The sequence below is a fragment of the Chinchilla lanigera genome, unplaced genomic scaffold (genome assembly GCF_000276665.1).
Source record: "Chinchilla lanigera isolate Chin_1 unplaced genomic scaffold, ChiLan1.0 scaffold00001, whole genome shotgun sequence".
Classification (NCBI taxonomy): Eukaryota; Metazoa; Chordata; class Mammalia; order Rodentia; family Chinchillidae; genus Chinchilla; species Chinchilla lanigera.
The window spans coordinates 60,425,070-60,449,152 of NW_004955402.1; the positions used below are offsets into that span (position 1 = coordinate 60,425,070).

General features: G+C 42.6%; 1 protein-coding gene and 1 long non-coding RNA gene across 2 annotated transcripts in view; one reads left to right on the forward strand and one right to left on the reverse strand.

Annotated features, from left to right (window-relative positions):
- Mbp (myelin basic protein) overlaps positions 1-23,857 on the reverse strand; it is a 124,867-nt gene extending 101,010 nt beyond the window's left edge. Inside the window, exon 1 of the mRNA XM_005373102.2 lies at positions 23,600-23,857. The gene's annotated coding sequence lies outside the window, so the exon portion shown is untranslated. The remainder of the gene's footprint in view (positions 1-23,599) is intronic.
- On the forward strand, positions 4,043-7,080 carry LOC106147966. Its single transcript, XR_001233019.1, has 3 exons — positions 4,043-4,213; positions 6,115-6,190; positions 6,986-7,080. It is a non-coding gene; the product is annotated as an uncharacterized LOC106147966 (long non-coding RNA).
- Positions 23,858-24,083: the final 226 nt, after the last annotated feature.

Sequence of the window (24,083 nt, forward strand, 5' to 3'; positions counted from 1 at the left end):
ATAGTCCCCAATCAGTGATTTTCCTATTTTGCCTCATAATCCTACTTTCTATAAGGAAAGTGACTTTGAAAGGACCAGTTCACTTATTTTTTGTTTCTGCTTTTTTCAGTCCTTCTCTGTCTATAAAACCAACTTCTGTTCAGCTCAGCTCATCACATACTTATTCTATTTTATAGAATAAATTGTTGTTCAATTCTAGAATGCAAAACAAAGCCATGTCAGATCTTTAAGTTATAACTTAGTCCTCTGGCCACACCTGCAGGGCATGAGTCAGGCCTGGGGCAGGGACTGTAGTGTGTGCAGGAGGATCTGCAGGAGGGGACAACACCACCAGCCAGCTGCCAGAGGGAAGACCTGGAAGAACTGCTGTGCACTGGGAAGGGAATGTGACAGTGACGCCTCTGGGGACAGCCCCGAGCAGTAAGATATTAAAGTGATCTTCAAGCAGCTTCAGTCACTGTGCTGACAATGCTCGGGCAAATCAAAGGTATGGTTGTATCAATGATAAAGACACAGCCAACTTTGAAGAATCAGATAAAGGTCATGTTTCATAGTGTCTTACTTTTCTCATTGCTGAGACAAAATACCTGACACTCAATGTTAAAGGAAGAAAGGTTTATTTAGCTCACAGTTTGTAGAGGTTTCAGTCCATAATCGACTGGCTCCATGGCAGGGTGGCATCAAGAAGAGAAACAGGTCATGACTGGCAGAAAGTAACATAGCAACAAGGGATGACCACAACTCTTTCAATCCCTTATATCTTACCCAGCCTACTCAGGGCAGGTAGCACTCACACCCTTAGTCCTAATGTCCTTGATCCTAGCATTGTGCCATGAATTAATTCCAGAGACACACACTCTAGATCCAGCTACTTCTGAAAAAACTCCACCTATGACTCATGAGGCTTTTGGGGAACATCTAGACACAAACCATAACATTTTGCCCCTGGCCCCCCAAAGATTTATGTATATTCCTCTATGCAAAAGGCATTTAGTCCATCTCTAGGAGTTGCCAAAGTCCTTACAGTTTCAGCATTGCTGAGGATTTGGGGGGACGGCTAGACACAAACCACAACACATAGCAATGGAACAAAAAGTGTAACATTTTGGTTATGTGTGATTTTTAAAATGTGAAGCCAAACATCTGCAAATAATTTCAGTATCTACTGCAATTCTATCATCTCCCTTCTTAATTTACTTAAATTGGACCATCCAAAGATCATAAATAAAACAAAACAGATAACCAAACAAAAATCCCTACGGAATAAACTTTCCATTGGGAAACGGAGATTTGGGGCACATGTGGTACTTTACTTGCTAAGAATAAGAAAAAGAGAAAGGGAGAGAGAAATGGAGGAAACAGTTTTTGGCCTCTTGTGGTCTAAACACGAAGTGGTATGTTCTGTTGGACTTCTCTTTAATTCCACACAGGGCAGTTTTAACTAAATATTGAGAGCTTGAATTCTGCATTAATATACAGAATAACAACACAGAAGATATGTATGTTGTTACATATATGTGTGTTCTTACTTCCTAAGCAAAAATGGACCTTTCTGTTTAGGCAGTAAGAACTGGCTATTCAAAACAATCATAAGCAAAAGTAGTTAACTCCTTATAATTATAGTTGGCAGCATGGGCGTTAGGGCTGTTCGTGTGTCTCAGGCACTGGACAAGGCCATGTGGCTGGTCCCTCTCTCCACATGTGCACCGCTCCCAGGCATTCCTTCCCAGCATCTGACACCCACCCACCTCTCTGCCTGTGTCCTGCCTTCTACTCACCTGCTCAGTCCATGTCCCCATGCTGGTATCTGTCAGACCCAAATGTGACATTTCTTCCTGCAGAAACCCAATCTCTATGGGTTTGTCACTGACTGGAACAGTGTGCGACATGTGAATGATTTGGAAGTTGCTCACAAAGGAGAGCTATTTTGGACAAAGAGCCCTTGAAGCACAGCTGAAACGTAAGTCAAGACACTGACTGTTCCTTAGATCCAGGCCATATTCCTGCCTTGCCAGCATGTTCTCTCCAGATCTCTAGTGAGTTTCACATTAAAACTTTACCTTACACCTGAGATAATTTATTTTCCTTATTTGGTTTTGTTTTTTTTTTCCGGTACCAGGAATCAATCTCACGACCTTGTGCTTGCCAGGCAGGCGCTGTGCCACTGAGCTAAATCCCCAGCCCCTGGTTTTAGTATCTTGAGACAGGGTCTCACTGGCATGGTCCAGGCTGGCTTTGAACTCACCAGGAAACCCAGGTTGGCCTTGAACTTGTGATCCTCCTGCCTTAGCCTCCTGAATGCTGGGTTAGCAGGCATGCACCACTAGGCCTGGCTGAGATGATTGATTTTCATCAATATCTCAAAACTCAAGGGTACTGGACACAGAATTAATTGAAGTACCAAGGTTCAGATCAGACATTTAAATCAACCTAGCTAGATTTGACTAAATAATTTGGCAAACCTACTTAGATTTCGCTGGCCTGAAATGCAAATGTGACTAGTGTCAGGAAGAAAAACAAGGCACACAAATGACCACCGGATGCATCATGGTGTCCTGTGCTGTCTAACCATCAGCACTGCGGTGCGTAGCAGAGACCATGGTCAGGACAAGGACACTGAGGTGCCACACATTCTCCTGGCTGTGGTCATGAAGGACAGGTGACCTATCTTGTTAAACACTCTCACTCATCCCTTCCTTTTAGAGACTGTTGGGTTAGAGAAGGCTGAGGACCACACTCACAACTGCTCCCACAGACTGCAGGGAGAGGCTGTCTGCAGACAGAGGAGCGACACATCTGAGGCCACCCTTACTGTATTTTACTTTTACAATTAATCAAACTGAGAGAGCCAATATGATAAACATGCAGAGTGCTGCAAGGAAGTCAGGCTGTCAAGCCTCTCCTGAGTAACAGGCAAAGTTTTTCAGAAAAAGCAGCAAAGAATAAGAGCAGGAGGGATGGACGTCTGGATGATGTGGGGAGTGCTACAGACTTCTAGACTGGAATGCATGATTCCACAATGACTGGATTATAGCCAATGGGAATGCTGGAGATTATGGCAATGTCTACATGATTACCAACAATTTTGTCAGCTGGAGGGGTGAAATTAATCATAGGAAGAAGTTCATAACCTTCATTTACTGGGAAACAATCCAATCTTAGCTATTTGGCTTCCACTTTTAATAACATGCTCCCAAAGCAGCTAGAATCCTAAATGTTACCCTGGTGCAGCTTTAGAGGAATCAGCATAGATAAAATTCATTAGCCTATCTTCCAGGCAAATGGTAAAGCTAAAATGCAGGGAGGCACAGGAGAAAAGAATAGCTACTAAGCATTTTATTTTTTATTTTCTGTCTTTTTGAGACAGGGTCTCGCTATGTAGTTCAGGCTGGCCTTCAGCTCACTTTGTAGCCTAGGCTGGTCTCAAACTCAAACAATCCTCCTGCTTCAGCCTCCCAAGTGCTGGGATTATAGGCATGCACCACCACACCCAGCTCTCTAAGTACTTTGGGTTGTATTTCATAGGAAGTGCAAGTAGACTGGATGGGACCCAGGTCTCACTCTGGATTCCACCTGGGACTTTGGGCAAGATTCTACTCTTCTGAGCCTTAGTTTTCTATAATAAGGAGGCAGCAACAGCTCCTTTCTTGCCGGGGTTTCCTAGGGTGAGGGTTAGGGTCAGAACCGGGGTCAAGGTCAGGGTGGGCTGAAGGTGCTGCTGCAGTGCTGGTGAGGTCTGGGGTGTACTGAGCTCTTGGTTGGATCCTACCTGTCTCCTTCCTCTTCCCTGCCCAGTATTACTGGGGAGGTGTGGGTGGCTGAAGAGACACCAGCCAGCTCTCTACCACCAATTCCTTTCTGAGACATAACATGGCTTCCCAGTATGTGCTGCTCTGCAAAGGAGGTCAAAGGCACGGAAGTGAGAAGTTGCGAGCCCAGAACAAAAACCCTTGCTCACCACAGACAACAGAAGCACAGGAAGTCGGTGAACACATGCAAGCTCCAGACCACACTCAGTACCATGGGTGGGCAGACGAGGAGGGGGAGAAAGCCCACAAGTGATGCAAGAGAAGCCAGTCCCTAAGCTGTAGGGGTCCCTGAAGTGACTAGTGCTAAAATAACTGAATTTGAAGATATTACTGTGAGAGATCCCTTGCTGAAACAAATGAAAGGGAGACCTACCCCACGAGGGTCCTGGACAGATGGCTAGCAGGTGAGGTTGCCCACATCATCTTACACCCCAACCCAAAGCTGCTGAAATGTAAGCAGTGAACATCAGCAGCATTGCTGCACAATCGAAGTTATGCTGGCATGGAATTAATTGTGTGCTGTCCACACTGCAATGCATGTTTGGGCTTATTCATAAAAGTCTGTATAGTATATCTATGCCATATATGTTGTAGGTTACAGATGCAGTAATGTGCGTGTCTCTGGACACCCATCCCAGCTGTCTTATTTTTATAGACTTACAGTTCTCTTGGATTTATTTTCATAACCTAATGTTGATTACACCATTCTTTTTGTGTCTGGGTTCAAGAAAACAATCTTAAAGTAAATGTATCTATGGAGATTACAGGATTATTTTTCAATGATTTACTTTATCTCTAACACTTCTATAAACCTTTAGTTATGTAATTTTAGCAATAACCCTGCCAGCTCTATTTCTATTTTATAGTTGAGAAAGGAGTATGCGACTCTAGCTATGCGTATGCCTTTAGAAATATATGCCAGCAAAGTAGGGTAAGCTAGATGGTGTTTTCATTATGAATGGATCCTAGGTGGAAAACACGTATCATGGAAGATTGAACACAGCATGCATTCCTAAGTTATTAATAATTAAATTACTAATTCCTATAAAATAATTAAATTACTAATTCCTATAAAGTAAGAAGATCTTACTCAATTAAGTAGCCTTGAGAAAATATGAGTAGTAACAACCTGTTCTTTATAAACATGCACACAGATACATAATTTTTACAATGAAAATAACAAACTTTCTTTATTCATTGCTTGGTATTGTGGAATAGCAGTTTATTTTACTTTATTTTATTTTATTTGTCTTTTTGAGACAGGGTCTTGCTATGCAGTTCAGGCTGGCTTCAACTCAACTGTACCCCAGGCTGGCCTTGGACTTGCAGCAATCCTCCTGCCTCAGCCTCTAGAGTGCTGGGAATACAGGTGTGTGCCACCATGCCTGGCTGAGTTTATTATTTTTTTAACTGGGGATTGAAGCCACATCATTTGCACTGAGCCCTTTTTTATTTTTTATTTTGAGACACGATCCCACTGAGTCACTAAGATACCCAGGCTAGGCTCAAACATGGGATCCTCGTGCTGCAGCCACACAGAGTACTGAGATCACTGGAGTTCTCCACCAAGCTCAGCTATTTGCTTTTAATTCCATGCCTGTCAGTAATTATTCCTGTCAGTGTCTGATTTCCTATCTGTAAAGATGGAATATTTGTGGTGTTGTAGAGAGGATTAAATAAGGAAACTGAGATGACTGCAACAGGCCTCTGATGTCGTATCTTTCTTCCTTTAAAGAATGACTTATGAGTTTCATAAAAGCAGAAGAAGACAAGTAGATACTTTGCACAGAGCCCAAGAGGCCAATCTTTCATACATATTTTAACTGCCCAGTTCAACTCTCTTGTAGTAGTAACAAATTTTTAGCAAACATACTGCTTTATAATCAATAGAAAGCCAGAGAGCAGTTCATCTTTTTCATTAGTCTCTCATGCAATTACTTATGTACAGTATTTCAGAGTAACTATGTTCCTGTCCTGCAGTCCATCAGCATGTACATGCACCTGTGTAAGTGAATGGTAACAGTGAAAATGCCAGTGGAGATGGGTTGAGAAGGACAGAGAGCCAGAGCAGTGAGTCAAGCGAGAAACCATGGAGACAGCACTACCATGTCCTGCGGCAGAGTGAGAGGAAAGTTGGTTCAGGGAAGGAGGGGGTGAGGGCTACAAGCAGAGCCCCAGACCAGTGGTACCCGCCTTATGGGGAGCTTCCAGAAACACTCATTCCAGGGCCCAGCTCTGTGCACAAGGTCTGAAATGTTTGGGCCTTGGGCCTTGATTATACCTCTTGGTGTTTTTGGACTCACAGGAAGGAAGTGGTGAGAAATAGGAAGGAGAAGGAACCTTCTCACGGAGATGCTTGCCATCAGGAGCTGGGTGCAAAGGTAATGCCAAGCAAACAGGATTGGGAATTAGTCTGCTTAGACATGAGGACAAATTTTATTTCCTTTCTCTGCAAAGCAAATGAATACTCCACCTTGCAGTTTTTGCTTCATTTGTTCTACTTTTAGTTATGGATTAGTAAAAAAGAAAACATATATCTGTATCTGACCCTATGACTATACATTTTTAAGATGTCTTGCTTCAGTTTAGAACTCACTTTCCCAAAGCAACTTGCTCTAACCACTTAATCTCGATGAGACCATTCAATTATATACTCTGCTGGCATCCAGTCCTGCAACGTGTGTGTTACTGTTTAAAGTGGGCATCCCTGGTGGACTGCCAGCTCCATGAGGGCATGTGACAGGGCCACAAGTATTCCCTGTGGTTCCCGGGCCCAGTACAGGATGAATCAATCAACCAACCAACCAACCAACCAACCAAAGAACATCCAAAGGCAATCATGTCTTCACACGTCTAAGCAGGATAGCACCAGCATTTCTAAAAACCTTGTAATTCGAACTCAGAAATAATATGGCCAGTGAAGGTCACTGGTTTCTGAAAACATGATCAGCAATATTTATATGGGTTTTACACTCACATGAGAGTACTATGTGTATCACTTAGGATTTACTGGAGAAACAGATACAACAAAAGATATGTAAATGTGTTAGAAATTATAAGTTTGGCTTACAATAGTCAGCCACAGAGTTGGACAAGGAAGCATGCAGAGGGTGTCTGCACGCTGGAGATTGAAGAGCCCAGCCTCAGGCCTGGAGCTTACTGTAGTGTTTGTGTAGGTTTGTTTTAGGAGGCTGATGGGTTTATTACGGAATGCTGAAGAATCTATGATGAAAGCTGGAGAGTTTATATCAGAAGGCTGAAGAGTGCCAGGCGGAAGCCGAACAGTCTGCACCAGAAGCCAGGAGATGACCAAGCTGAAGGCAAAGACTGGAGCTCTTTTGAAGAACCAGCAGTCAGTCTTTTCTAATTTCTTTTTTATGTAGCCTGTCCCCCCTGGGGGGTGGGGGTGGTCTTTTATATCCACACCTTTTGTATGTCTTTTTTTTGTATAGGCTTTGGATGAATATAAAGTAAGCACCCTCGCTCTCTGTTGAGTTACATAGTTAATCTTTTAATCTTTTTAAATTGACACAATGAACACCTCAGAAGGGTAAGGGCATGTCTTTTTTAATCTTAAGATGTAGAACTGTTGAGTTATTTAGTTAAACCTTTAGACTCCAAGTTGACACAATGGATCAACCATAACACTATGGTACCTTAGTTTTTAGTACTTGATTATTATGTAAACTCCCTCTCACCGAAATGTCTCATGTACAGCATATATTCAAAGAAGCTGAGGGCTGGGGATGTTCCTCAGTGGCAGAGCTCTTACCTTGCATGCACAAGGCCCTGGGTTTGATCCCTCACATCACAAAAAAGAAAAAGAAAGCCACTGGAAATTGGTAATGAGATTACAGTTTAATTCAGAAGTTTAGTACAATCTTTCTAAAATTAGGCTCAAAATGTAGTCATTATTTATGAGAGGTTATGTGTTACTGCCGATTGTGTGTTAGACAAATATCTAACCAAAAGGTGAACCAAACTGGAGTCTGGAATTGTGTATTGGCTCAAAATTTTTACTAACATCTCACCAGGCCTAATATATCATGCCACTTTATTTTTACTTGAGCCAAAATACCAATATATTTTCTTTCTTTATCTAGATCAAGTTTCAACAAGTTATGATCCATCCCCCAAATAGTCACCAATTTTTCTACAGTTTGGTTGGAATAGGACTACAGTTTCTGTTTGCTTGTTTTCTACAGCTCCTTTCCTGCAGTCAAGGTGATGTTGGGCAGGTGCAATACTTTCCGGTTTAAAATATTATCACTCTAGTCCTTTATAGGAAAAGGGTCCTCACCTCTGATGCAGATCATAACAATCTTTTAAAACTGTCAAGGTGGTGACATTTCCCAGCATCCTTTGCAGCTGCATGTGAATATGTTCTGGCAACTAGCTGTCCAGTGAGGGTGTAGGAACTATTTGTTCTATGGCCACTGCACTAGGCACAAAATACATTTAAGTTAAGATTCATGTGTTTGGAAATGATAACATGTACACCTAAATACATACAGTATGACCTATTACAAAACATATAAATTATGACTGATTTTTAAAAATCCATCCAGGACACTCCATGTATAGTGACTCCCAAGAAGCAGAAATAGTAATATGAACACACATACACTAGTAGAATTTCAAAGTCTCACAAGAATGGTACCTTTATCTGCTTTCCCTGCTTTTTAAAATCACTGAAGCAATATTTTCAATGTTGCATGTGCTTTGCTATTAACTCTTAGTGGTTGCTACTAGCCTTTCCTAGCCTTTAGAGGCAAGCTGACTTGATGGTCCTTGTGGCCATGGTTCCTGTTCCTGGACCTTTTTTTGGACCACCGTGGCTCTAAGCACTTGCTATGCGAGCCTGGCATGGTCCGGGATGGAGGAAATGCTCAGTATACACGTGTACCTTGGAAGGACAGATGTGTCAATCCTTTGGATTAGATGTATCACTCAGCATTAACTGTGGAAACACTGAGTGCTTATGAGAATGCTTCTGTATTTGAGAGGTGACAGAACATACATTCTGGAAGCACGTGACTAAGGGAAAATCATCATGGATTGGTGCATGTCAGAAAGGTTTTTCTGAGCCCTGAACTGGGTGAGGGAGGTCACTGCATGGAATTTAGGTTGTAGAGACAGACTGTGTTGTAGAAATGGGAAAACCTGACTAGAGGAAGTAAGAGAGGAAGAAAGTTTCAGGAGGCCATACAGCCCTTTCTGGAGTGCTGAATGCAAGAGAGAATGAGCTGGGATGAGCCTCACACAAAACCTCACACAAAACTGGAGGCCAGGGCAAGATCCCCCAGGACAAAGCCCCATGGCTGAAAATCAGCGAGGTCTACTTCCTTTTTCTAGGCCTCTGCCTCCTCTCCAGATGTCAGGGCAGATCCCCAGCCCTGCAGAGTGACACGTTGGCCTGGAAGATAGCTTCTGAGATCAGAGGTGACACTGGGCTTGGTGAGTGGGTGTGTTTCAGCAAGAATATTAGTGTCTGTTCTCCTGCAGATAAAATAAACCCCCACCCAAGACACAGACCTTGAAGGCAGGCACTACATATATAGTCTGCTCCTCTGACTTTAAACAGAAAACCAAGGAACAAACAGAGCCATGTAAAATAAAAGATCTGAAAGGGAAAGAGAAGAACCAACCAGAAGGGCTTCCATGCCATAGTATCGGTGCTGCCTCTCACTTCCCTTCCCTCTCTCCACCCCTACCCACGCTCCTAAGCCTGCTTTCTGTGGACCATCGCTATTGCTTAGGTCAGAAACGTTCCCATAACATCACATGTTTAGAATTTGGCAAACAGCTTCTAACATCTCCAAAGTAGCAAAGGAGCAAACAGAAAAAATACCCTCTTGCAAGGAAAAAGGGCAACTTCAACATACCAGAGCAGGAGCAGGAACTCGAGAAGCCACACTCGGTCTAAGCAGCGGGATGGCAGCTGACGTGGGGCCCACACACTTCCCCACGCCATCTTCCCACCTCACAGGTGCCTCTTCTCTTTCAGTTCCTTCTGACCCCACCTCTCCTGCAGCACAGCCCAGGCAGCTGCCCACCACAGAGCAGTGCGGACGGACCCAGCCTCCCACCACCTTCAGGCCACACTGCAAAGCTGTGCTGTGGGACTTGGAACGGGAAAAACTCCACGGAGCCACTCTGGACCCGTGCGTGCAAGCATCAGCTTCCAGATGTTCTGGGATGGCATTTCTGCTCCATAGCACTAGATGATATCATCCATAAGCTGCTTGGCGTCTTCCTCTTTTTTCATCAGGCTTATCAAGGTTAAGTAGATTTATAGCACACAGCGCTGCCCTGAGGTTATCAGAAATCATTTTAAAATTATAGAATTACAGAAAAGTGGAGTTTATTGGAAATCTGACTTTGTTCCCTTGGATTTATTACACAGAGCATTGCCTGATCTTGTAGATAAGCTACTGTCAGAATGAAGTAGCAAACTGCTCGTTCTGGAGCTCCCAGCTTGCTCTAATATCACCCTCTGGACTGAAGAAATGATTCTCTTCAAGGAAGACAAACAGCAGTTCATTCTACTCAGGGGAGATTAACTTGAAATCTCTTATTTATTGATAGGGTATATAGATGCATAAAGAAATATATATCCACAAGTCTATGATTAAGTACAGTGCTCGGCTTTTGCAGCTCTTACAAAAGATACAAAATTCTTTGTGTAAATATAGCAGGATCACGAGGAAGCAGCTTTTGGTCTGTGAAACATGACAAGCCAGAGCAGCATGTCACCTCAGATGAGCCTGCGTGACTCACTGCAGCACATGCAGGCACGCCCTCGTCCTGCGGCTTGAGCTGTCTCTGGTGGCTTCGGTCATGTACCTCTGACTTCATCATGAGGAATGAACATCCCATCCTGGAGTTACTCAGGAAGAATGTTCATACCATGCCTCAGCAGGGCCTTGGTGGGGCTCTGTCACAGGTGTGGCCTACCCAAGGCTGGGGCTCAGGGATCAGGGAAGAGGTTCCTAAGGCTGGAGGGACGGAAGTACCCTAGCCCTGCTAGCCTGCTGTGGGGCTTTAGCTGTTCCTCCTTCTCTATGAATCCATGGTGGCAAAATGTACTTCCTGGTGGTGCTGTTGAGATCACTGGTTGGTACATTACAGTACCAAGGACACAAACCACGCAGCACGGGCTTCTCCTTCCAGCTGGGTCCAGCCTCTGGGCCTATCTTCATGCATATTCATTTGTGGTATGGAAGACACTGACAACTTTTCTGTGACTATAGGTCAGGTGTCCAGCACAATCCGGAGCCATGAGCACTGGTAACCAGAGGAGTCATGCCCACCTTGGGCATGGCTCACAATAGGGCCAGTGACAACAGAACAGCAGGTTACAGGCCTGACTTCTATATCTCTGCTTTTCTCTAGAATACCCAGCCTTCTGGGCTTCAGGTATAATCATACTCTTGATATCTGCACATAGGGAGCAATATATACACAGACAGGGGGTCCGTGCCTCACAATGTATAGTCTGAGCTGTAACTAAATCAAATTTAATCTTTCTGAAAAACAAACAAGCAAATCCAAAAGTTCTTGACTCAAAATCTCTAGGTTTTAATCAGAGAAAAGAATGCCATGCTGTGATCCTACCACAGAGTCCTACCTCAGAGTCAATCTTCTGATTCTACATCTTCACACAGGCATGTAGTCTATTACTCAATCACATCCTTCTAGAACCTTCTGGAACTTTCCATAACCTTTAACTTTTCAAAACCTTCCAGATTCTAACTGGGGATAAGAATGCTATGGATGGTCATCAACTCCACACAGTGCTGTAGAAGACATGGCTCTGAGCCCATCTCATAATGGATACTGTGTCTTCATATGGGAACACACATTTTTTCTTGGCTAGTTTTTAACTTTCTAATAGAAAGATAGAGAATACAGCAAGTGATAATAACATTTAAAGAAAAAAGACCTGCAATGAAAACTAGATTTGGACTGGTGAAACAGAACAACCAGTTAGAGGCAAGGTGCTCCCTATGTGCTAGTGCTGCTGAGCTCTTAGAAGGGCATCTTCTTATGCTGCCCACTCTGCAGATGCTGAACACATGTGGTTTACTGGGTCTGAGTGGCATAGGCCAGGCAGGAACACCATAATGAGGTGGGAACACTGTAATGAGCTCCTGGCTCCTATGCAGTATGAGACTTGTGGAGTTTTAGGTCAAGCACATGAACTGACCAGATGACTTGGTGTTACAAAAAACAGGGTTCAGGATGCATTATGTCTTGGATTCAGTAAGGAAAGAGCTCCATTAAAAGGACAGAGGGGATACTTTCTCCTTCATTTCACACCTTTTAATATGTGCTCTGATGATTAAAAAAACTGACAAGTTTGGCGAAGCTTTTACACTGGATTTTCTTCATATGAAAACTATCACACAGTAACAATGAATAATGAAGGACTCTGGAAATATGTCATTGAGTATCTTGTAAAATTCATTGTTATTGAAAAAATGGCATTCAAATGACTAAATAACAAAGACCTAGATTGCACAGCATACATCAGGAACAGAAGGTCACCAACAAGCCTGCAGTTTGAAGTTGAACTTTTCAAGTGTCTCTGCATGCCACTTCATGGCTAAGTGATGTCTTTAGGATTACAAAGATCAACATCCTTTCCTTGACAGTGATTTACTACCACTAGATGGAGGTTATATAATTTCACTACTCCACCAATATCTAAAAATATGCTTTGAAAAATGCAAATATCTTGGTAGAGTATATTCATAATTTTGTGATTTGCCTGAAAACTTGTTACACCGAAGTTATAGAGTACCTTTATCATATGCACTTCTCCAGAATTGCAACACCTACAAATGGGGGTGGTGACATTCAAAGGCAGCAAAGAACTAAATCAAAAGAATCACAGAGTGCAATGGAATGAGATAATCAGGGCTGGAAGCAGGATGCCTCAATTTCGCCTGTCTCTGAGGCTGGCAGCTGGGAGGCCTGGGGCAGGCCCCTTTCTCCAGATGCCCAGTCTGCTTTCCTTCCCAAGAACACAGGAAAGGGGGCTGGGTTTGGGTGGCTCAGCTCAAAGTGTCTGCACCAGTGTGCTGGGATTTCTACAAGGATAGGCGTGGACTTGCTGTGCGTGCTCAAGAACATGGTTTACTTTCACAAATGGAGCATTTCCTGACAAGTTTCCAGCAAAGCTGTGTGGTGTTAACTGCTGACAGCCAGATTCCTGAAGCTAGAGGCCAAGTACGAGATGAAAGCTGATCAGCACTCCACATCACAGCACCTACTGTGTATTTGGTGCCAGGAGGGAGTCAGTCCCACAGGGAAGAGAGCTGGGATTTCACCACACACACCCCACACATACTCACACACACATACACACACATACACGTGTTACATACTCTTCACATACAAGTACACACACACCATGCAAGCATACTTACCACATACACACATCATACACACACAGCCTGCAAACAGACACCCCCCCGCAACACACTATCCTTTTCTGCAACCTTAGGTTTGCAAGGAAAGAAAAGGACCCATGCTCTTTAAACCTGTCCTGAGTGGCTTCTTGTCACCCCTCGCTGAACATTCTTTCCCAATCAATTTTAGAGGGAGGCCGGACATAAACAGGAAACCAAATGCACCCCAGTGGAGCTCATAGAATGCACTGATTCAATGGGTAGCCTGTGGGCTGCCCCAGAGAGAGGACCTGGACACCTCGGGGCTGACGGCCTGGGGAGCTCTGGGCAGCTGTGCTTCTGCTATCTTCTGCCCTCCTAACACTAGGGGCTCCCGAAAGACACCGGGCTCTTCCAGACCAGAATCTGCCACTGGCCTCCGTGGTTGTGAGGTCCCTGAGTCCCTAGCTCTTGCCCGCTCCCTCACTGCAACGAAAGCACAATGAGTTTTTTTTCCACTGAGGCATTTTTAGCTCCTGAAGAATAACAGGTACAGAGGATGCACACACTAGTCTCCTTACCCCAGCACACCCTAACACCAGCAGCCCCTGCATATGTGTTCCAAGGACACAGAACAGTCCTTGGGTTTGACTTGAGCAACGTACCATCAAGGTGAGGTGTATATGCTGTGTGGGAAGGGAGTGGTGCTACAGCCAGGGCCTTGAGGACCAGCTGGCCAAAGAAGCAGCCTGGAGCCTGCAGCCTTGCACCAGAGGGAGAGTCCAGGTTCATATCCAGGATGGTTGCATTGTTCAACAAGGTGTCTTTCAGTACATCCACTGTTTCCCGGTGAGCCCCCAAGGAAACAGGGCTTGGTGTCTATGAGGGAAGTGAGGTACCTATGAGAGAGCTTGATAGTCAGTTTGTCTCTTTTGCAGATAAGCCTGCACTCCCTCAGCACTGCTGTGAGAACCTCAAAATGGCAGGCCCCAAGGAGGGAGAGATGAGGATGGGGAAGCAGCCCGAGGCTGGGATCTCCCAGGGCACAGCTGTGCTATCAGGTGGCCACAGATCAAGGGCAGATGTAGACTTCTGGATTTGAGCAGCAAGGGGGACCCAGTGTGTCCACACTCAAAATTCTGCCCTCATTAGACAAGAAGGACCTGTGATTAAATATGACAACCCTAATTACAATGTGTCATAGTTAAAATACGCTGGAACAATCTATTAACAGCTTTGGGGAGAAGGTTCTTCTATATGAATTGGTTACTTTTATCAAAGTCCTAATGCAGGGCATAGCCTCTATCAAAAAAGTCTTTCCAAAGATGCTAAAATAGAAGCATCCAAAACTGGGTCAGTTCACACAAAATCTGATGCAGCTGTGATCAGCGACACTGGGGGACCTGCAAACACATGCTGCTCTCAATGGCCTGCATGATGTGATGTGGGGCTGCGAGGTGGGGTGGACGCAGGCCTGCAGCTGGTCAGTATGAAGATCTCAGTTTAGGGTTGTTTTTCTGTCTTTCATGAAGCCCCACAGGCCCTGAGTTAGGTCTCAGCTTGGCCTGCTTTGAGGAGTAAACAGACAATTTCTGGCCCCTATTCTTTGCTCATTTCATACTTGGCTTCTTTTGGCCTCCATGCTGTACAGATCATCCCTGATTGCTGAGGGGGTTTGGATGTACCATTTTTGACTTTATGGTGGTGTGAAAGCACCACCATCTGACCATCCTGCTTTTCACTATTCAGTAAATGACCTGGGATACTCCCTACTTTGTTATTGAATAGAGTGCACATACAGCATTTTGCTAGTGGAAGGCTACTGGATGTGTTCTAAGCACATTTCAGGTAGGCAAAGCTATGATGTCTTGGAGGACAAGTGTATTAAATGCATTATAGTCTTATGGCATTTTTGACTTATGATGGGTTTTTCAGGACATAACTTCACTCTTAGTTGAATATATGTAATTTTTCAGGAAAACCACCATATCAGCTATGTGTAGAAGGTCCAAAACAAGTGACTAGGAAGATTATTTTAAGGAAAGGATGTGAAAATATGGGGATTTGGAAGGTTAAAATTATTACTGTTCAGAGCCAACATTCAATTGTAGACATGGTAGCTCAACTGAAGGAGGTCAGGCATAAACCTCTGTAGGCAGAATCCAGGGTAAATTTTTCAAATTCTTCTATGTGTATAGTAAAAACAAATAAAGTTAAGTCTTGGAGATATAGATCTCAGTGAAATAGCTGTAGCACATAAAACAGTGTAAACATACCAGCCAGGACCTCTTCTATCTTCATGAGCAAGTGTAGCTGCTGTTCTTTTTGTGTTTGAAATACTGTAAATTTTTTTCCAGGTTTCAATCTGTCCTTGAATTAAAATACACTTTCAGTTCCCACAGCATACTTTATATTGTAGTCATCCATCCATCCATCCATCCATCCATCCATCCATCCATCCATCCAGCCATCCAGTGTCATGGCCATACCTAATGAGGCTTTAAACAGGAATTTCACATTCAGTTAAACATACATTTTTGGAAGTATTCTCTGCCGGACCCATGCATTTCTACATTCTACCTCCCCTTCATACAACAATTTCCAAACACCAGTCTGGTAATGAATACAGGTAGCTTTCAAAATCTGCTTTAAATCTTTCTCTCTGCACTGATAAATGTCAACATACAAAAACAGTGACAGAATGAAACAATCACCATCTCCCTTAGAGCAATAGTGCTTTTCACAGGGCAATCTGCAGGTACTGGAGATGTAATGAATTATGCTTGTTTCTAAAATATGATATAGCTTCCTTTCATTTCTAGGAAGACACCTGCAGCTGATGTCTATACTTTGTCAATCTTGTATTCCATATTTATTACATTTTCAGACATCCAAAGGAAACAGAATAAAACACTGTACACACACACACACACACACACACACACACACACGTCAGAAGCCTACCTCCTAAAGCATATGAGATTCATTTTTGTTTATTTAATCAGGTCACTGATTTAATATATCCAGTCTTTTAAGGCAACAATGTAAGCTGAATAGATGACGTCCCAACTCTTTAGCTGGCTTCCCATCGCCACAGAACAGATTCAGACACATGACTTCTACAGGACTCAGGCTCTTGCTATGCATCAACTACATGATGATTAGAAGTAGCAGAATCCACCTATGTGTTTATGCAACCTATATTAGGACTATGTAACATGGCAGGTACTTAAGTTACCAACACATATTTTAACAGCTCCCCAGAAACACACAATGGAACCCTGTATAACAAAGTAAGTGAAGACAGAACACTGGAGAAGAAAATCACCTCTTCTCAACATTGGCAGGGAAGAAGACAGCCTAGAAACAGGGTGAGGAAGCAACTCTGGGAATGCAGTCTTCACCAGGGAGAAACAAAGGGTCCCAGAAACGTTTGCAAGGATGTCAGATGCACAATCTTTAAGAAGTCTGGAGAGCTATCAGGAGAGCATAGGTGAACAGACCCAAAAAGTACAGAACAGAATGAAACTACACTCTCTTACTGATTAAAACTAGCTGGACAGTCTCTCTTCCTTTAGTGGGGACACTCCACTTCTTCAGATGCGTTGCAGCTTCTTGTCTGTACACACTGCAGGGTATGTCGCAAATATTCTGCATAGGGAAATTCTCAGTGGACTTCTAAATTCAGTCATATAATCAAGAACTACACCTACTTCTCCTGGAGCAACCTGAAATGCACAGCAGAGTATTTCAAACACAGATGATAGACTGGGTTTTCTTAGAGGAACTGTGCACTTGCCATACACGGGAAGCCTGCAGCTTAGCTCTGTAATTTCTGCTTCCAATAGCAAGATAAGCAAACATGCTAGGTTTCAATCATACACAAAATCAGATGAAGATTGACTGTCCATAAACCCTTCTCATCAGATAAAGTAAACTTCCCAGGCAGGAAGTAAAATGTTATTTTCTAAAGTATTAAAAATAAATGATACAAATAAAAATATATTGTCAACATAAGGCTTTACCAGTGAGTCTTTTCTGTATATAAGCTGTTTATTGGTAAAATGTAAAAGATTGTTTGATCTTATAAAGCATGTGTTTGTGAGCTTCTGCATGTGTGTTTGAACACTCTGTGTGGAGCTAGACATATATGGGTTCTGCTATCTCTTTCCTACTCTCATTTAGAGCAGGCTCCTAAGTTTACCAAGGGGCTCCCTGAAGAGCACATCCCTGGGACCAATCCCCAAGACTGTGGTGTAGTCTGCCACAGACTGGGTCTAGGACTCTGCATGTAGTAATTATTCTCAGTGCAGGTGGTTGTAGATCTCTCCCTTGGGCGGATGGTTCACATCCAGGGTGGGGTAAGCCAGGGCAGATGCTCTGGGTATGTGGCCTGGATATGCTCTTCTTGCTTGGAATCTAAAGTGATCCAGGTAGGTTCTCTGTATGTGTTGACCTCTTAGGCTTTAGGTTTCATGATTAGACATTAGGTAGAAAACAGTCAGATATGAGAGGGAGTTTTCTCTGCTCCAGGTTGGCAGTTGCCTGGAAGTGGCTGAGCACATCTGCATGGTTGGAGTTGTCTTGAGTTCCATCCTTTTTTTAGCACTGAGAGGATCCCAGGCCTTCTGAAGCCCCAAAAGGTGAGGTTACACCCCTCTAGTGTGTGCAGTCCTGAGCGAGGCCCTTGTGAATCCCTGTACCAGTTCTACCTCCAGGAGAGACATAGCTGTAAAGGGGCAACAATTCCTGTGCAAATAATTTTAGGCTCACTGTCCTCTCTGATAAAAATCAAGCCTTAGTACATCTTTTTTGCTTTTCTTATCTTCCATGAAACAATGGAACATTTAACTGCAAATCAAAGGTTTAGAAATATTAGGAAACTAAATTACCATTATAATAGCCAGTGCTGTATATGTAGTCAATAATCATAATCTAAATTCTCATCAAAGAAACTGTAAAAGTGCTAAATATTTCCAAAGAAATTAGAAGGAAAGAAATAATACAGAGAGGGACAAAAATCAATGAAATTTACTCAGAAAAACAGACAAAATCAGGAAAAAAAGTGGGTATTACTGCAAACCCTGTAGCTATTAAAAACATAAGAGATGACTAAAACAACTTTATACTCATACATGTTACAATTTAGAAGAAACAGTATTGTTTGAAATAGATTGCCTAAATTCAAGCATGATGAAATGAATAATCCTGTAAATATGAAGGAAAATAAATTTATAATTTTAAATTCCCCCTAAAAGAAGTACAAAGACTTACCTAGATGATTTTACTGCAAAGTTCAACCAAATATTTAAGGAAAAAATTAATGCCAATTTTATACAATCTCTTCCAAAAATTAGACTAGCAGGGATACACCATAACTCATGAGGCTAGTATTTTCTGGGCACAAAAAACACGAAGACTGTACAATGAATAACTACAGACCAACATCTTTCATGAACTTGGAGGCAAAAATCCTCAACAAAACACTAGCAAGGTGAGTCTAGCAATATAAATATTATTTATATGATAAAATGGAATTTATTTCAGATATGCAAGGGTGGTTCAATGTTAGAAAATCCACCAAAGTAATCCATCAGACTGACAGATTAAAAAGGAAAAAAAAAAATTATAAAGGGGAAAATCACAAGACATCAACTATCACACAAAGACATTTGACGAAACACAATACCCATTTGATAAGACCTTTCAGAAAGTTATGAATAGAGGGGAAAGAGCTTAACTTGATACAGGACATCTATAAAAACTCCATAGCTATATCATACTCAATGGTAAAATATGGCATACTTTGCTCCTAGATAAGGAATAATGCAAGTTCCTTCAAGTCTTAACACAATACTGAAAATTCAAGCCAGTGCAATACGACAAGAAAAAAATAAAAAGCATATAGATTTAAAAAATAAAACTATCTCATTTGCAGATGACATGATGATTTAGTTAGAATACCCTAAGAAACCTACCAAAAAGATCTAGCACTTGTAAGTGCATTCATCAAGTTTGCAGATTAGGAGTCCATACAAAAATTACTCACAGTTCTATATACTAAGAAACAAGCATATGAAAACTGAAATTAAAAACACAATGCCATTTAGGAGTATCTTCCCAAAATGAGTACTTAAGTACACTAAAAATAATTTATAGATTCAGAATTTGTATGCTAAAAGTCAGAAAACATTGGTGAAAGAAATAAAAGATCTATATAATGAAAGATAACCTGTGATGGTGGATTATAAGATTCAATGCAGTAAAACTGTTACTTTACTGCAATCTTTGGTGGATTTTCTATCAAAATCCCAGCTAGGTTTTTATATATACATATATAAACAAACTATTTTAAAATTTATATGGAAAAGCATAAAACCTAGAATCATTAACATTAACAATATTCTGATTAAGCTTGTGACATTGCTGCAGCAATTGAGATACAGTGATCCTGGCAGAGGGGCAGGCACAGCTCATGGACTAGAAGAGAGAACCCAGAGGAGACCCTCAAAAATATGTGGAAATAATTTTCAACAAAGGGGCAAAGCAATTTGATGGAGGAAAGATCATCTCTCCAACGAATAGTCCTAGAGGCACTGGACATTCACTGACACAAACAAAAAGAGAGCACAGCAAAAAACCTCAACCTAAACCTCACATATTATGCAAACATTAACTCAGAATGGATCACTGTCTTAGGTGTAAAATGGAAAACTACAAAACTTGTAAGAAATAAAAGCACAAGACAGTCTTCAAGACTTTGTGGGCTTCACACCAAGAAATGAAAAAGTAATAAACTGAAATGCGTTGAAATGAAAAACTTCTTTTGTAACAAAAACCCTCTAGAGAAAATGAAAAGAGAAGCTAACTTGGTATAAAGTATCTGCAAACCAGTAGGACTGTTATCTAGAAAATACAAAGAACTGCACAAACTCAATAGCTAAAGCCAAACAATCCAATTAGAAAACTGAGATGAGCAAAAGAAACGAATGGGCTTTTCAACCAAGAGAATTTACAGATGGCAAACAAGCACATAAAAAGGCCTTTGATATCATTATTCTCCAAGGCAATGCGAATTAAAATCACAATGAACTATCATTACATATTTATTAGAACAGCTAAAATCCTTTTTAAAATGTGATAACCCTAAATATAGTCCAGGCTGTAGAGGTCCTGGGTCACTTAAAGCTGGGAGTGCAGGGCTGGGGATTTAGTGCAGCGGCACAGCGCCTGCCTGGCAAGAGTGCTGTCGTGAGTTCGATTCCAGAAAGAAAGAAACAAACAAAAAAAACCCACAAAAAACCTGGGAGTGCAAAGTGGTACATCCGTTCTGGAAGAGTTGGCAATGTCTTACAAAATTAAACACGTGTTTACTATAGGACTCAGCAGTTATGTTCATAGGCATTCATCTCAGAGGAATGACAACTGTTCACACAAAAATATGCACCTGAATGTTCACAGAAGTTTTAAATCAAAGAACCTATAATGGGAAATAACCCAAGTGGTTGTGAAATGGTGAACAGTTAAACATGCGTCCATCCACACCACAGAATATTACATAGCAGTAGGAAAGCCTGGTGACTGTGGATTTACTCAACAACCTGGACAGATCACAAGGGAACTGTGCCAACTGCAAGAGGTTCCACAATGTAAGAATCTACATACATAGCATTCTTAAAATGACAAAGTTACAAAAAATGAGGAACAGCTTTGTTATTGCCAGACTTTAGGGAGTGGAATGGAGGAAGTTGGCTCTGACTACACAGCATCATGAGGCATTCTATAATGACACTGTCCTGTTCCTTGATTGTGTTGGTCATCAGACCGACTGTGCATAAGATGGTAAAATTCCATAGGAACTAAACTTGCGCTCAAATGAGTTAAATAAGTTGTATCAATGCTAATTTCCTGGTTGTGATGTTTCAAAGTAGTTTTGTAAGATGTTACCCTTGTGGAAACTAGGTAAAGGGTATGTGAGGTCTCTGTATTATTTCTTACAATTGCATGTGAATCTACAAGTACTTGGAAACAAAAATATTTAGAAAGCTGTCTCAGTGACCATCCATAGTATGACCAGGTTCTCTATATGTGTACTTGGAAGTGAAGTTTTGAGGCTTCAGGGCAGATCAGTATCGTCAGCTTTTCTAGATCATTCTGTAAAACATTTGCTGCCATTTATATCTCTACTTGATAATATCAGCTTTCAGTTCTTTACATCGCGCCCAATACTTGGCACAGTTACAATATAACTTTTACCAGTATGACGAAAGTGGAAAAGTACCTTAGCGCTGTTCCAGTTTTTATTTCTCTGCTTACAGGTAGGTTAATGTTCTTTAGGTATTTTATTAACCCATTTAGGTTTTTCTCTTTTAGATTTATAGAGCTTGTTGGTCACATATTTTACTCTCAGGAGTCTCATTTTATATTACTGAATTTGAGAACATTTTATATATTCCAGAGACTAATCTCACACTACACAGTTTACCCTCAATCTTTTATTTGTCACTTAATTTTTTATAATGGTGGCTCAGACCTATTCAGTGTTGTTCACAATGCTTAGAATGAAACATACAGAACCACAATTTTGCATTTTACCGAGACTTTCTAGTAGCTTCAGACTATGCACCTGCAGTTTTCTTGGGAGGGAAGGAGGGTGATTCTGCCTCTGGAAGCAGTCTCAGCCATCCTCTGTGCCACACTGTCCTACGGATCACAAACCTATCCGACCAGCCCCCATCTTTGCATAAGCTTCCTCGCCGCAAGAAATGACAGATTTTGGCAGATTTAAAAGCCTGTCCAGGACAACGTTCCAGCTGCTCATTTGGCATTTCCGTTCAAGAGACATCAGGGCTCCCTAATGTCACCTCCTCCGTTCTACACAGCTCCCAGGCTTCTAACAGTGCAGTGTAATGGTTCAACCAAAGTGTCTCACTGCTGAATGATTATTTATTTATTTAATTAAAATTAGACTGAGTCATTGGAAGGTCTTTACTGACAACAAAGGAAGCTGAGGAAGGGGTGATAACAAAGACAGATGACAGTGTGCTTATAGTCAAATCAATTTGAGATGGAAGCATATTTCACTGAACATGGTCACTGCTTAGTAGTGGAATTTATAGAAGAGAAATGAAGGGCATCTTCAAGGTGACCTACTCACCAAGGCCACACAGGGGAGTTAGTGTGAGCTGGCAGAATTGCCCCTGATGTGACTGCTGCCTCTTCCTAACTGTGCCCTTGAGGTAACTTACTTAACTTCTCTGTGCCTCAGCCTCCTTGCCACTAAAGAAACGCTATTAGTAGGAAGTGATGTCAAATTTGGGTCTCCTAGGGGTGTTTCGATCTGTAAATGAAGCAGTAAGTCTTTCTCGGAAGAGTCTGGTAGTGTGTACATAGTCAGTAAATGCTACCAGGTAATCAAAAGGGCAGAGAGGTAGTGGCTAATCTCCATTGTGTGATATTTTTAAAGAACCTAGAGAGAAGAACAAGTCAAACAAGATAACTCTCAACGAGCAATAAAAAATTTAGGCAGAAATAGAAAACAATCTCTGTTCTTTTCCAGCTTTTAGCAGAGATCTTAATCAGTGCTCACAGTCACTCCCATCACTGGCGACACTGGAAGAACTGACGTTCAAAATTGTGACGGAGCCAGTGAAATCAGATCTAGAACAGACAACTCAGCTTATACTGAATGTGAGACGTTAGAAAGATTTTCAAATGAGTTTGAAACAAATTGCTTTTGTTTAATCCCCACTTAAAAGAAGTGGTCATTTTAGAACAGTTAACTCCTTAGGAGTTAACTTAGTAGTGGAATTATTGTCCAATATTCACAATCATTTTTAACCAGATTCTCTCTGCTGGTCTAAATTTAACAAACAAACAAACACATACAGCTGATACGCCATCCCTCCGGCTGGTGGGATCCTGCATGGTTAGAGGATGAGCACTCTAACAGGTCTCTGGATGTCCCCTCCTATGGGTGGCTTTGTCCCAGTTTCTAGTTGGACATCCCTGGACCCCAGGGTGTAAGGAGGACCCACATCACTGGGAGGGGCCTGCCAAGAGGCTTGGAAGGATGAGCAGATTCTGGATGGTCTCCTGACCCATGGGTGACCATCTGGAAAATGCCTCCCCGAACTTGGCCAGATAAAATCTCCATAAAACTCAGGTCTTAAAATGGAATATTCCCTAAAGCTTCCTATGAAAAACTTTCTACTTCGTGTCCCACAGCCAGAACAGGAAGAAACCCCCACCCCTCGACTATCTCCCACCACTCTAACTCATGCCCCAGCCTGGGGCCTTTCACCAACACAGACAAACCACACATGCTACAGACCAGCAAGCTGCCCCGCTGGAAAACAGCAAGGAACCAGGACACCCTCTCCCTCTCAGGCTTACTGGATCAGATCCTCAGAGAACTTAAACCGTTGTCCAGAGTCCACTCCACCTTCCAAAACAGGAGACAGAAGGAGACCCAAAGACACAAGGTGCCCTCAGGAGCATTCCATAAGACCCAAGGCGACAGCACGTGAGCCCTCAACAAGCAGGTCGACCTGGGGCGTCAAACCCTGACAAGGAGGCAGTCTGGCCTTGAAGACGCAGCACAGCGGCAGCTCCGGCAGGTGGGGGCGGGTGGGCGCAGGTGGGCCTGGCCTAGGAGCGGGAGACAAGCCCTGCCAAGGCGGAAGCCAGGTCGAGTCCCCTGTCGCCTTCCTCGTCTCGCAAAGGAACCAGAGCTTCCCGAGGGAGGAGCGCAGGGTCTGGGTCGCCCCGCAGGGCAGGTGTGGCGTCAGCAAGCGCCAGGGACCGGGTCGCAGCCCGGCGGCCACCCGCACCCGGGCTCCGCAAGGCCGAGGGCGGCCCCCGGGGACCGCTGTCACCG